This window comes from Symphalangus syndactylus, chromosome 7, assembly GCF_028878055.3.
Source record: "Symphalangus syndactylus isolate Jambi chromosome 7, NHGRI_mSymSyn1-v2.1_pri, whole genome shotgun sequence".
In the NCBI taxonomy this organism is placed as follows: Eukaryota; Metazoa; Chordata; class Mammalia; order Primates; family Hylobatidae; genus Symphalangus; species Symphalangus syndactylus.
Window position 1 is genome coordinate 147,826,261 of NC_072429.2, and position 15,045 is coordinate 147,841,305.

Genomic DNA, 15,045 nt, shown 5'->3' on the forward strand with positions numbered 1-15,045 from the left:
TACACAGAAGCATTGTATGAAACTTCTTTCTGTTCTCTGCATTCAACAAACAGAGTTGAACCTTACTTTTGATTGAGCCGTTCTGAAACACTCTTTCTGTAGAAAATGCAATTGGACATTCTGAGCGCTAAGAGGCCTATATTGGGAAAAAGAATGTCTACAAATAAAAACTACACAGAACTATTCTGTGAAACTACTTTCTGTTCTGTTCATTCAACTAAAAGATTTGAACCTTAGTTTTGATTGAGCCATTCTGAAACACTCTTTCTGTAGAAAATGCAAGTGGAGATTTGGAGCGCTAAGAGGGTAATAGTGGAAAAAGGAATGTCTTCAAATATAAACTACACAGAATCATTCTGTATAACTTTTTTCTGATCTGTGCATTCAGCTAACAGAGTTAAAACATAATTTTGATTGAGCAGATCTGAACACTCTTTCTGTAGAAAATGCAACTGGACATTTGGAGCGCTAAGAGGGTAGTAGTGGAAAAAACAATATGTTCAAATATAAACTACACAGAAGCATTGTATGAAACTTCTTTCTGTTCTGTGCATTCAACTAAGAGTGTTTAACCTTACGTTTGATTGAGCCGTTCTGAAACACTCTTTCTGTAGAAACAGCAATTGGACATTCTGGGCGTTAAGAGGCCTATATTTGGAAAAATAATATCTTCAAATAAAAACTACACAGAAGCATTGTTTGAAACTTATTTCTGATATGTGCATTCAGCTAACAGAGTTAAACCATACTTTTGATTGAGCCGTTCTGAAACACTCTTTCTGTAGAAACTGCAATTGGACATTCTGAGCGCTAAGAGGCCTCTATTGGGAAAAATAATATCTTCAAATAAAAACTACACTGAAGCATTTTGTGAAACTTATTTCTGATATGTGCATTCAGCTAACAGAGTTAAACCATACTTTTGATTGCGCAGTTCCGAACACTCTTTCCGTAGAAAATGCAAGTGGACATTCGGAGCGCTAAGAGGGTAATAGTGGAAAAAGGAATATATTCAAATATAAAATACACAGTAGCATTCTGTGAAACATCTTTCTGATATGTTCATTCAACTAACAGAGTTGAACCTTACTTTTGATTGAGCCGTTCTGAAACACTCTTTCTGTGGAAACTGCAATTGGATATTCTAAGCGCTAAGAGGCCCACATTGGGAAAAAGAATATCTTCAAATAAAAGCTACACAGATGCATTCTGTGAAACTTATTTCTGATCTGTAAGTTCAGTTAACAGAGCTAAACCATATTTTTGATTGAGCAGTTATGAAAATCTCTTTTTGTAGAAAATGCAAGTGGACATTCGGAGCGCTAAGATTGTAATAGAGGAAAAAGGAATATCTCCAATTAAAAACTACAGAGAAGCATTCTCTAAAACACCTTTCTGTTCTCCGCATTCAACTAACAGAGTTGAGCCTTACTTTTGAAGGAGCAGTTCTGAAACACTCTTCGTGTAGAGACTGCCAGTGGATATTCAGAGCACTAAGTGGGCAATAGTCCAAAAAGGAGTATCTTCAACTAAATACTACACAGAAGCATTCTGTGAAACTTCTTTCTGTTCTGTGCATTCAACTACCAGGGTTGAACCTTACTTTTGATTGAGCCGTTCTGAAACACTCTTTCTGTAGAAACTGCAATTGGACATTCTGAGCGCTAAGAGGCCTATACTGGGAAAAAGAATATCTACAAATAAAAACTACACAGAAGCATTCTGTGAAACTTGTTTCTGTTCTGTTCATTCAACTAAAAGAGTTGAACCTTAGTTTTGATTGAGCCGTTCTGAAACACTCTTTCTGTAGAAAATGCAAGTGGAGATTCAGAGCGCTAAGAGGGTAATAGTGGAAAAAGGAATGTCTCCAAATATAAACTACACAGAATCATTCTGTGAAACTTCTTTCTGATCTGTGCATTCAGCTAACAGAGTTAAACCATACTTTTGATTGAGCAGATCTGAACACTCTTTCTGTAGAAAATGCAACTGGACATTTGGAGCGCTCCGAGGGTAGTTGTGGAAAAAGGAATATATTCAAATACAAACTACACAGAAGCACTCTGTGAAACTTCTTTCTGATCTGAGCATTCAGCTAACAGAGTTAAACCATACATTTCATTGAGCAGTTTTGAAACACTCTGTCTGTAGAAAATGCAACTGGACATTCGTAGCGCTAAGTGGGTAATAGTGGAAAAAAGAATATGTTCAAATATAAACTACACAGAAGCATTGTATGAAACATCTTTCTGTTCTGTGCATTCAACTAACAGAGTTGAACCTTACTTTTGATTGAGCCGTTCTGAAACGCTCTTTCTGTAGAAACTGCAATTGGACATTCTGAGCGCTAAGAGGCCTACATTGGGAAAAATAATATCTTCAAATAAAAACTACACAGAAGCATTGTGTGAAACTTATTTCTGATATGTGCATTCAGCTAACAGAGTTAAACCATACTTTTGATTGCGCAGTTCCGAACACTCTTTCTGTAGAAAATCCAAGTGGACATTCGGAGCGCTAAGAAGGTAATAGTGGAAAAAGGAATATATTCAAAAATAAACTACACAGTAGCATTCTGTGAAAATACTTTCTGTTCTGTGCATTCAACTAACAGAGTTGAACCTTACTTTTGATTGAGCCGTTCTGAAACACTCTTTCTGTAGAAACTGCAATTGGACATTCTAAGCGCTAAGAGGCCTACATTGGGAAAAAGAATATCTTCAAATAAAAACTACACAGATGCATTCTGTGAAACTTATTTCTGATCTGTAATTTCAGTTAACAGAGCTAAACCATATTTTTGATTGAGCAGTTATGAAACACGCTTTTTGTAGAAAATGCAAGTGGACATTCGGTGCGCTAAGATTGTAACAGAGGAAAAAGGAATATCTCCAATTAAAAACTACACAGAAGCATTCTCTGAAACCCCTTTCTGTTCTCCGCATTCAACTAACAGAGTTGAGCCTTACTTTTGAAGGTGCAGTTCTGAAACACTCTTTGTGTAGAAACTGCCAGGGGATATTCGGATTGCTATGTGGATAATAGTCCAAAAAGGAGTATCTTCAACTAAATACTACACAGAAGCATTCTGTGAAACTTCTTTCTGTTCTGTGCATTCAACTAACAGGGTTGAAACTTACTTTTGATTGAGCCATTCTGAAACAGTCTTTGTGAAGAGACTGCAATTGGACATTCTGAGCGCTAAGAGGCCTATATTGGGAAAAAGAATATCTACAAATAAAAACTACACAGAAGCATTCTGTGAAACTCCTTTCTGTTCTGTTCATTCAACTAAAAGAGTTGAACCTTAGATTTGACTGAGCCGTTCTGAAACACTCTTTCTGTAGAAAATGCAAGTGGAGATTCGGAGCGCTAAGAGGGTAATAGTGGATAAAGGAATGTCTTCAAATATCAACTACACAGAATCATTCTGTGAAACTTCTTTCTGATCTGTGCATTCAACTAACAGAGTTAAACCATACTTTTGATTGAGCAGATCTGAACACTCTTTCTGTAGAAAATGCAACTGGACATTTGGAGCGCTAAGAGGATAGTAGTGGAAAAAGGAATATATTCAAATACAAACTACACAGAAGCATTCTGTGAAACTTCTTTCTGATCTGAGCATTCAGCTAACAGAGTTAAACGATATTTTTGATAGAGCAGATTTGAAACACTCTGTCTGTAGAAAATGCAACTGGACATTCGTAGCGCTAAGTGGGTAATAGTGGAAAAAAATATGTTCAAATATAAACTACACAGAAGCATTGTATGAAACTTCTTTCTGTTCTGTGCATTCAACTAACAGAGTTGAACCTTACTTTTGATTGAGCCGTTCTGAAACACTCCTTCTGTAGAAACTGCAATTGGACATTCTGAGCGCTAAGAGGCCTATATTGGGAAAAATAATATCTTCAAATAAAAACTACACAGAAGCATTGTGTGAAACTTATTTCTGATATGTGCATTCAGCTAACAGAGTTAAACCATACTTTTGATTGCGCAGTTGCGAACACTCTTTCCGTAGAAAAGGCAAGTGGACATTCGGAGCGCTAAGAGGGTAATAGTGGAAAAAAGAATATATTCAAATATAAAATACACAGAAGCATTCTGTGAAACTTCTTTCTGTTCTGTGCATTCAACTACCAGTGTTGAACCCTACTTTTGATTGAGCCGTTCTGAAACACTCTTTCTGGAGAAACTGCAATTGGACATTCTGAGCACTAAGAGGCCTATATTGGAAAAAGAATATCTACAAATAAAAACTACACAGAAGCATTCTGTGAAACAACTTTCTGTTCTGTGCATTCAACTAAGAGAGTTGAACCTTACATTTGATTGAGCCGTTCTGAAATACTCTTTCTGTAGAAACTGCAATTGGACATTCTGAGCGCTAAGAGGCCTATATTGGGAAAAATAATATCTTCAAATAAAAAGTACACAGAAGCATTGTGTGAAACTTATTTCTGATATGTGCATTCAGCTAACAGATTTAAACCATACTTTTGATTGAGCAGATCTGAACACTCTTTCTGTAGATAATGCAACTGGACATTTGGAGCGCTAAGAGGGTAGTAGTGGAAAAAGGAATATATTCAAATATAAACTACACAGAAGCATTCTGTGAAACTTCTTTCTGATCTGAGCATTCAGCTAACAGAGTTAAACCATACTTTTGATTGAGGAGTTTTGAAACACACTGTCTGTAGAAAATGCAACTGGACATTCGTAGCGCTAAGTGGGTAATAGTGGAAAAAAGAATATGTTCAAATATAAACTACACAGAAGCATTGTATGAAACTTCTTTCTGTTCTGTGCATTCAACTAACAGAGTTTAACCTTACTTTTGATTGAGCCGTTCTGAAACCGTCTTTCTATAGAAACTGCAATTGGACATTCTGAGCGCTAAGAGGCCTATATTGGGAAAAATAATATCTTCAAATAAAAACTACACAGAAGCATTTTTTGAAACATATTTCTGATCTGTGCATTCAGCTAACAGAGTTAAACCATACTTTTGATTGCGCAGTTCCGAACACTCTTTCCGTAGAAAAGGCAAGTGGACATTCGGAGCGCTAAGAGGTTAATAGTGGAAAAAGGAATATATTCAAATATAAACTACACGGTAGCATTCTGTGAAACTTCTTTCTGTTCTGTGCATTCATCTAACAGAGTTGAACCTAACTTTTGATTGAGCCGTTCTGAAACACTCTTTCTGTAGAAACTGCAATTGGACATGCTAAGCGCTAAGGGGCCTACATTGGGAAAAAGAATATCTTCAAATAAAAACTACACAGATGCATTCTGTGAAACTTATTTCTGATCTGTAAATTCAGTTAACAGAGCTAAACCATATTTTTGATTGAGCAGTTATGAAACTCTCTTTTTGTAGAAAATGCAAGTGGACATTCGGAGCGCTAAGATTGTAATAGAGGAAAAAGAATATCTCCAATTAAAAACTACAGAGAAGCATTCTCTGAAACACCTTTCTGTTCTCCGCATTCAAATAACAGAGTTGAGCCTTACTTTTGAAGGAGCAGTTCTGAAACACTCTTTGTGTAGAAACTGCCAGTGGATATTCGGAGCGCTAAGTGGGTAATAGTCCAAAAAGGAGTATCTTCAACTAAATGCTACACAGAATCATTCTGTGAAACTTCTTTCTGTTCTGTGCATTCAACTAAGAGAGTTGAACCTTACATTTGATTGAGCCGTTCTGAAACACTCTTTCTGTAGAAACTGCAATTGGACATTCTGAGCGCTAAGAGGCCTATATTGGGAAAAATAATATCTTCAAATAAAAACTACACAGAAGCATTTTTTGAAACATATTTCTGATATGTGCATTCAGCTAACAGAGTTAAACCATACTTTTGATTGCACAGTTCAGAACACTCTTTCTGTAGAAAATGCAAGTGGACATTCGGAGCGCTAAGAGGGTAATAGTGGAAAAAGGAATATATTCAAATATAAACTACACAGAAGCATTCTGTGAAACTTCTTTCTGTTCTGTGCATTCAACTACCAGGGTTGAACCTTACTTTTGATTGAGCCGTTCTGAAACACTCTTTCTGTAGAAACTGCAATTGGACATTCTGAGCGCTAAGAGGCCTATATTGGGAAAAAGAATATCTACAAATAAAAACTACACAGAAGCATTCTGTGAAACTCCTTTCTGTTCAGTTCATTCAACTAAAAGAGTTGAACCTTAGTTTTGATTGAGCCGTTCTGAAACACTCTTTCTGTAGAAAATGCAAGTGGATATTCGGAGCGCTAAGTGGGTAATAGTGGAAAAAGGAATGTCTTCAAATATAAACTACACAGAATCATTCTATGAAACTTCTTTCTGATCTGTGCATTCAGCTAACAGATTTAAACCATACTTTTGATTGATCAGATCTGAACACTCTTTCTGTAGAAAATGCAACTGGACAATTGGAGCGCTAAGAGCGTAGTAGTGGAAAAAGTAATATATTCAAATATAAACTACACAGAAGCATTCTGTGAAACTTCTTTCTGATCTTAGCATTCAGCTAACAGAGTTAAACCATACGATTGATTGAGCAGTTTTGAAACACTCTGTCTGTAGAAAATGCAACTGGACATTCGTAGCGCTAACTGGGTAATAGTGGAAAAAAGAATATGTTCAAATATAAACTACACAGAAGCATTGTATGAAACTTCTTTCTGTTCTCTGCATTCAACAAACAGAGTTGAACCTTACTTTTGATTGAGCCGTTCTGAAACACTCTTTCTGTAGAAAATGCAATTGGACATTCTGAGCGCTAAGAGGCCTATATTGGGAAAAAGAATGTCTACAAATAAAAACTACACAGAACTATTCTGTGAAACTACTTTCTGTTCTGTTCATTCAACTAAAAGATTTGAACCTTAGTTTTGATTGAGCCATTCTGAAACACTCTTTCTGTAGAAAATGCAAGTGGAGATTTGGAGCGCTAAGAGGGTAATAGTGGAAAAAGGAATGTCTTCAAATATAAACTACACAGAATCATTCTGTATAACTTTTTTCTGATCTGTGCATTCAGCTAACAGAGTTAAAACATAATTTTGATTGAGCAGATCTGAACACTCTTTCTGTAGAAAATGCAACTGGACATTTGGAGCGCTAAGAGGGTAGTAGTGGAAAAAACAATATGTTCAAATATAAACTACACAGAAGCATTGTATGAAACTTCTTTCTGTTCTGTGCATTCAACTAAGAGTGTTTAACCTTACGTTTGATTGAGCCGTTCTGAAACACTCTTTCTGTAGAAACAGCAATTGGACATTCTGGGCGTTAAGAGGCCTATATTTGGAAAAATAATATCTTCAAATAAAAACTACACAGAAGCATTGTTTGAAACTTATTTCTGATATGTGCATTCAGCTAACAGAGTTAAACCATACTTTTGATTGAGCCGTTCTGAAACACTCTTTCTGTAGAAACTGCAATTGGACATTCTGAGCGCTAAGAGGCCTCTATTGGGAAAAATAATATCTTCAAATAAAAACTACACTGAAGAATTTTGTGAAACTTATTTCTGATATGTGCATTCAGCTAACAGAGTTAAACCATACTTTTGATTGCGCAGTTCCGAACACTCTTTCCGTAGAAAATGCAAGTGGACATTCGGAGCGCTAAGAGGGTAATAGTGGAAAAAGGAATATATTCAAATATAAAATACACAGTAGCATTCTGTGAAACATCTTTCTGATATGTTCATTCAACTAACAGAGTTGAACCTTACTTTTGATTGAGCCGTTCTGAAACACTCTTTCTGTGGAAACTGCAATTGGATATTCTAAGCGCTAAGAGGCCCACATTGGGAAAAAGAATATCTTCAAATAAAAGCTACACAGATGCATTCTGTGAAACTTATTTCTGATCTGTAAGTTCAGTTAACAGAGCTAAACCATATTTTTGATTGAGCAGTTATGAAAATCTCTTTTTGTAGAAAATGCAAGTGGACATTCGGAGCGCTAAGATTGTAATAGAGGAAAAAGGAATATCTCCAATTAAAAACTACAGAGAAGCATTCTCTAAAACACCTTTCTGTTCTCCGCATTCAACTAACAGAGTTGAGCCTTACTTTTGAAGGAGCAGTTCTGAAACACTCTTCGTGTAGAGACTGCCAGTGGATATTCAGAGCACTAAGTGGGCAATAGTCCAAAAAGGAGTATCTTCAACTAAATACTACACAGAAGCATTCTGTGAAACTTCTTTCTGTTCTGTGCATTCAACTACCAGGGTTGAACCTTACTTTTGATTGAGCCGTTCTGAAACACTCTTTCTGTAGAAACTGCAATTGGACATTCTGAGCGCTAAGAGGCCTATACTGGGAAAAAGAATATCTACAAATAAAAACTACACAGAAGCATTCTGTGAAACTTGTTTCTGTTCTGTTCATTCAACTAAAAGAGTTGAACCTTAGTTTTGATTGAGCCGTTCTGAAACACTCTTTCTGTAGAAAATGCAAGTGGAGATTCAGAGCGCTAAGAGGGTAATAGTGGAAAAAGGAATGTCTCCAAATATAAACTACACAGAATCATTCTGTGAAACTTCTTTCTGATCTGTGCATTCAGCTAACAGAGTTAAACCATACTTTTGATTGAGCAGATCTGAACACTCTTTCTGTAGAAAATGCAACTGGACATTTGGAGCGCTCCGAGGGTAGTTGTGGAAAAAGGAATATATTCAAATACAAACTACACAGAAGCACTCTGTGAAACTTCTTTCTGATCTGAGCATTCAGCTAACAGAGTTAAACCATACATTTCATTGAGCAGTTTTGAAACACTCTGTCTGTAGAAAATGCAACTGGACATTCGTAGCGCTAAGTGGGTAATAGTGGAAAAAAGAATATGTTCAAATATAAACTACACAGAAGCATTGTATGAAACATCTTTCTGTTCTGTGCATTCAACTAACAGAGTTGAACCTTACTTTTGATTGAGCCGTTCTGAAACGCTCTTTCTGTAGAAACTGCAATTGGACATTCTGAGCGCTAAGAGGCCTACATTGGGAAAAATAATATCTTCAAATAAAAACTACACAGAAGCATTGTGTGAAACTTATTTCTGATATGTGCATTCAGCTAACAGAGTTAAACCATACTTTTGATTGCGCAGTTCCGAACACTCTTTCTGTAGAAAATCCAAGTGGACATTCGGAGCGCTAAGAAGGTAATAGTGGAAAAAGGAATATATTCAAAAATAAACTACACAGTAGCATTCTGTGAAAATACTTTCTGTTCTGTGCATTCAACTAACAGAGTTGAACCTTACTTTTGATTGAGCCGTTCTGAAACACTCTTTCTGTAGAAACTGCAATTGGACATTCTAAGCGCTAAGAGGCCTACATTGGGAAAAAGAATATCTTCAAATAAAAACTACACAGATGCATTCTGTGAAACTTATTTCTGATCTGTAATTTCAGTTAACAGAGCTAAACCATATTTTTGATTGAGCAGTTATGAAACACGCTTTTTGTAGAAAATGCAAGTGGACATTCGGTGCGCTAAGATTGTAACAGAGGAAAAAGGAATATCTCCAATTAAAAACTACACAGAAGCATTCTCTGAAACCCCTTTCTGTTCTCCGCATTCAACTAACAGAGTTGAGCCTTACTTTTGAAGGTGCAGTTCTGAAACACTCTTTGTGTAGAAACTGCCAGGGGATATTCGGATTGCTATGTGGATAATAGTCCAAAAAGGAGTATCTTCAACTAAATACTACACAGAAGCATTCTGTGAAACTTCTTTCTGTTCTGTGCATTCAACTAACAGGGTTGAAACTTACTTTTGATTGAGCCATTCTGAAACAGTCTTTGTGAAGAGACTGCAATTGGACATTCTGAGCGCTAAGAGGCCTATATTGGGAAAAAGAATATCTACAAATAAAAACTACACAGAAGCATTCTGTGAAACTCCTTTCTGTTCTGTTCATTCAACTAAAAGAGTTGAACCTTAGATTTGACTGAGCCGTTCTGAAACACTCTTTCTGTAGAAAATGCAAGTGGAGATTCGGAGCGCTAAGAGGGTAATAGTGGATAAAGGAATGTCTTCAAATATCAACTACACAGAATCATTCTGTGAAACTTCTTTCTGATCTGTGCATTCAACTAACAGAGTTAAACCATACTTTTGATTGAGCAGATCTGAACACTCTTTCTGTAGAAAATGCAACTGGACATTTGGAGCGCTAAGAGGATAGTAGTGGAAAAAGGAATATATTCAAATACAAACTACACAGAAGCATTCTGTGAAACTTCTTTCTGATCTGAGCATTCAGCTAACAGAGTTAAACGATATTTTTGATAGAGCAGATTTGAAACACTCTGTCTGTAGAAAATGCAACTGGACATTCGTAGCGCTAAGTGGGTAATAGTGGAAAAAAATATGTTCAAATATAAACTACACAGAAGCATTGTATGAAACTTCTTTCTGTTCTGTGCATTCAACTAACAGAGTTGAACCTTACTTTTGATTGAGCCGTTCTGAAACACTCCTTCTGTAGAAACTGCAATTGGACATTCTGAGCGCTAAGAGGCCTATATTGGGAAAAATAATATCTTCAAATAAAAACTACACAGAAGCATTGTGTGAAACTTATTTCTGATATGTGCATTCAGCTAACAGAGTTAAACCATACTTTTGATTGCGCAGTTGCGAACACTCTTTCCGTAGAAAAGGCAAGTGGACATTCGGAGCGCTAAGAGGGTAATAGTGGAAAAAAGAATATATTCAAATATAAAATACACAGAAGCATTCTGTGAAACTTCTTTCTGTTCTGTGCATTCAACTACCAGTGTTGAACCCTACTTTTGATTGAGCCGTTCTGAAACACTCTTTCTGGAGAAACTGCAATTGGACATTCTGAGCACTAAGAGGCCTATATTGGAAAAAGAATATCTACAAATAAAAACTACACAGAAGCATTCTGTGAAACAACTTTCTGTTCTGTGCATTCAACTAAGAGAGTTGAACCTTACATTTGATTGAGCCGTTCTGAAATACTCTTTCTGTAGAAACTGCAATTGGACATTCTGAGCGCTAAGAGGCCTATATTGGGAAAAATAATATCTTCAAATAAAAAGTACACAGAAGCATTGTGTGAAACTTATTTCTGATATGTGCATTCAGCTAACAGATTTAAACCATACTTTTGATTGAGCAGATCTGAACACTCTTTCTGTAGATAATGCAACTGGACATTTGGAGCGCTAAGAGGGTAGTAGTGGAAAAAGGAATATATTCAAATATAAACTACACAGAAGCATTCTGTGAAACTTCTTTCTGATCTGAGCATTCAGCTAACAGAGTTAAACCATACTTTTGATTGAGCAGTTTTGAAACACTCTGTCTGTAGAAAATGCAACTGGACATTCGTAGCGCTAAGTGGGTAATAGTGGAAAAAAGAATATGTTCAAATATAAACTACACAGAAGCATTGTATGAAACTTCTTTCTGTTCTGTGCATTCAACTAACAGAGGTGAACCTTACTTTTGATTGAGCCGTTCTGAAACCGTCTTTCTATAGAAACTGCAATTGGACATTCTGAGCGCTAAGAGGCCTATATTGGGAAAAATAATATCTTCAAATAAAAACTACACAGAAGCATTTTTTGAAACATATTTCTGATCTGTGCATTCAGCTAACAGAGTTAAACCATACTTTTGATTGCGCAGTTCCGAACACTCTTTCCGTAGAAAAGGCAAGTGGACATTCGGAGCGCTAAGAGGTTAATAGTGGAAAAAGCAATATATTCAAATATAAACTACACGGTAGCATTCTGTGAAACTTCTTTCTGTTCTGTGCATTCATCTAACAGAGTTGAACCTAACTTTTGATTGAGCCGTTCTGAAACACTCTTTCTGTAGAAACTGCAATTGGACATGCTAAGCGCTAAGGGGCCTACATTGGGAAAAAGAATATCTTCAAATAAAAACTACACAGATGCATTCTGTGAAACTTATTTCTGATCTGTAAATTCAGTTAACAGAGCTAAACCATATTTTTGATTGAGCAGTTATGAAACTCTCTTTTTGTAGAAAATGCAAGTGGACATTCGGAGCGCTAAGATTGTAATAGAGGAAAAAGAATATCTCCAATTAAAAACTACAGAGAAGCATTCTCTGAAACACCTTTCTGTTCTCCGCATTCAAATAACAGAGTTGAGCCTTACTTTTGAAGGAGCAGTTCTGAAACACTCTTTGTGTAGAAACTGCCAGTGGATATTCGGAGCGCTAAGTGGGTAATAGTCCAAAAAGGAGTATCTTCAACTAAATGCTACACAGAATCATTCTGTGAAACTTCTTTCTGTTCTGTGCATTCAACTAAGAGAGTTGAACCTTACATTTGATTGAGCCGTTCTGAAACACTCTTTCTGTAGAAACTGCAATTGGACATTCTGAGCGCTAAGAGGCCTATATTGGGAAAAATAATATCTTCAAATAAAAACTACACAGAAGCATTTTTTGAAACATATTTCTGATATGTGCATTCAGCTAACAGAGTTAAACCATACTTTTGATTGCGCAGTTCAGAACACTCTTTCTGTAGAAAATGCAAGTGGACATTCGGAGCGCTAAGAGGGTAATAGTGGAAAAAGGAATATATTCAAATATAAACTACACAGAAGCATTCTGTGAAACTTCTTTCTGTTCTGTGCATTCAACTACCAGTGTTGAACCTTACTTTTGATTGAGCCGTTCTGAAACACTCTTTCTGTAGAAACTGCAATTGGACATTCTGAGCGCTAAGAGGCCTATATTGGGAAAAAGAATATCTACAAATAAAAACTACACAGAAGCATTCTGTGAAACTCCTTTCTGTTCAGTTCATTCAACTAAAAGAGTTGAACCTTAGTTTTGATTGAGCCGTTCTGAAACACTCTTTCTGTAGAAAATGCAAGTGGATATTCGGAGCGCTAAGTGGGTAATAGTGGAAAAAGGAATGTCTTCAAATATAAACTACACAGAATCATTCTATGAAACTTCTTTCTGATCTGTGCATTCAGCTAACAGATTTAAACCATACTTTTGATTGATCAGATCTGAACACTCTTTCTGTAGAAAATGCAACTGGACAATTGGAGCGCTAAGAGCGTAGTAGTGGAAAAAGTAATATATTCAAATATAAACTACACAGAAGCATTCTGTGAAACTTCTTTCTGATCTTAGCATTCAGCTAACAGAGTTAAACCATACGATTGATTGAGCAGTTTTGAAACACTCTGTCTGTAGAAAATGCAACTGGACATTCGTAGCGCTAACTGGGTAATAGTGGAAAAAAGAATATGTTCAAATATAAACTACACAGAAGCATTGTATGAAACTTCTTTCTGTTCTCTGCATTCAACAAACAGAGTTGAACCTTACTTTTGATTGAGCCGTTCTGAAACACTCTTTCTGTAGAAAATGCAATTGGACATTCTGAGCGCTAAGAGGCCTATATTGGGAAAAAGAATGTCTACAAATAAAAACTACACAGAACTATTCTGTGAAACTACTTTCTGTTCTGTTCATTCAACTAAAAGATTTGAACCTTAGTTTTGATTGAGCCATTCTGAAACACTCTTTCTGTAGAAAATGCAAGTGGAGATTTGGAGCGCTAAGAGGGTAATAGTGGAAAAAGGAATGTCTTCAAATATAAACTACACAGAATCATTCTGTATAACTTTTTTCTGATCTGTGCATTCAGCTAACAGAGTTAAAACATAATTTTGATTGAGCAGATCTGAACACTCTTTCTGTAGAAAATGCAACTGGACATTTGGAGCGCTAAGAGGGTAGTAGTGGAAAAAACAATATGTTCAAATATATACTACACAGAAGCATTGTATGAAACTTCTTTCTGTTCTGTGCATTCAACTAAGAGTGTTTAACCTTACGTTTGATTGAGCCGTTCTGAAACACTCTTTCTGTAGAAACAGCAATTGGACATTCTGGGCGTTAAGAGGCCTATATTTGGAAAAATAATATCTTCAAATAAAAACTACACAGAAGCATTGTTTGAAACTTATTTCTGATATGTGCATTCAGCTAACAGAGTTAAACCATACTTTTGATTGCGAAGTTCAGAACACTCTTTCTGTAGAAAATGCAAGTGGACATTCGGAGCGCTAAGATGGTAATAGTGGAAAAAGGAATATATTCAAATATAAACTACACAGAAGCATTCTGTGAAACTTCTTTCTGTTCTGTGCATTCAACTACCACGGTTGAACCTTACTTTTGATTGAGCCGTTCTGAAACACTCTTTCTGTAGAAACTGCAATTGGACATTCTGAGCTCTAAGAGGACTATATTGGGAAAAAGAATATCTACAAATGAAAACTACACAGAAGCATTCTGTGAAACTTCTTTCTGTTCTGTTCATTCAACTAAAAGAGTTGAACCTTAGTTTTGATTGATCCGTTCTGAAACACTCTTTCTGTAGTAAATGCAAGTGGAGATTCGGAGCGCTAAGAGGGTAATAGTGGAAAAAGGAATGTCTTCAAATATAAACAACACAGAAACATTCGGTGAAACTTCTTTCTGATCTGTGCATTCAGCTAACAGAGTTAAACCATACTTTTGATTGAGCAGATCTGAACATTCTTTCTGTAGAAAATGCAACTGGACACTTGGAGCGCTAAGAGCGTAGTAGTGGAAAAAGGAATATATTCAAATATAAACTACACAGAAGCATTCTGTGAAACATCTTTCTGATCTGAGCATTCAGCTAACAGAGTTAAACCATACTTTTGATTGAGCAGTTTTGAAACAGTCTGTCGGTAGAAAATGCAACAGGACATTCGTAGCGCTAGGTGGGTAATAGTGGAAAAAAGAATATGTTCAAATATAAACTACACAGAAGCATTGTATGAAACTTCTTTCTGTTCTGTGCATTCAACTAACAGAGTTGAACCTTACCTTTGATTGAGCCTTTCTGAAACACTCTTTCTGTAGAAACTGCAATTGGACATTCTGAGCGCTAGGAGGCCTATATTGGGAAAAAGAATGTCTACAAATAAAAACTACACAGAAGAATTGTGTGAAACTACTT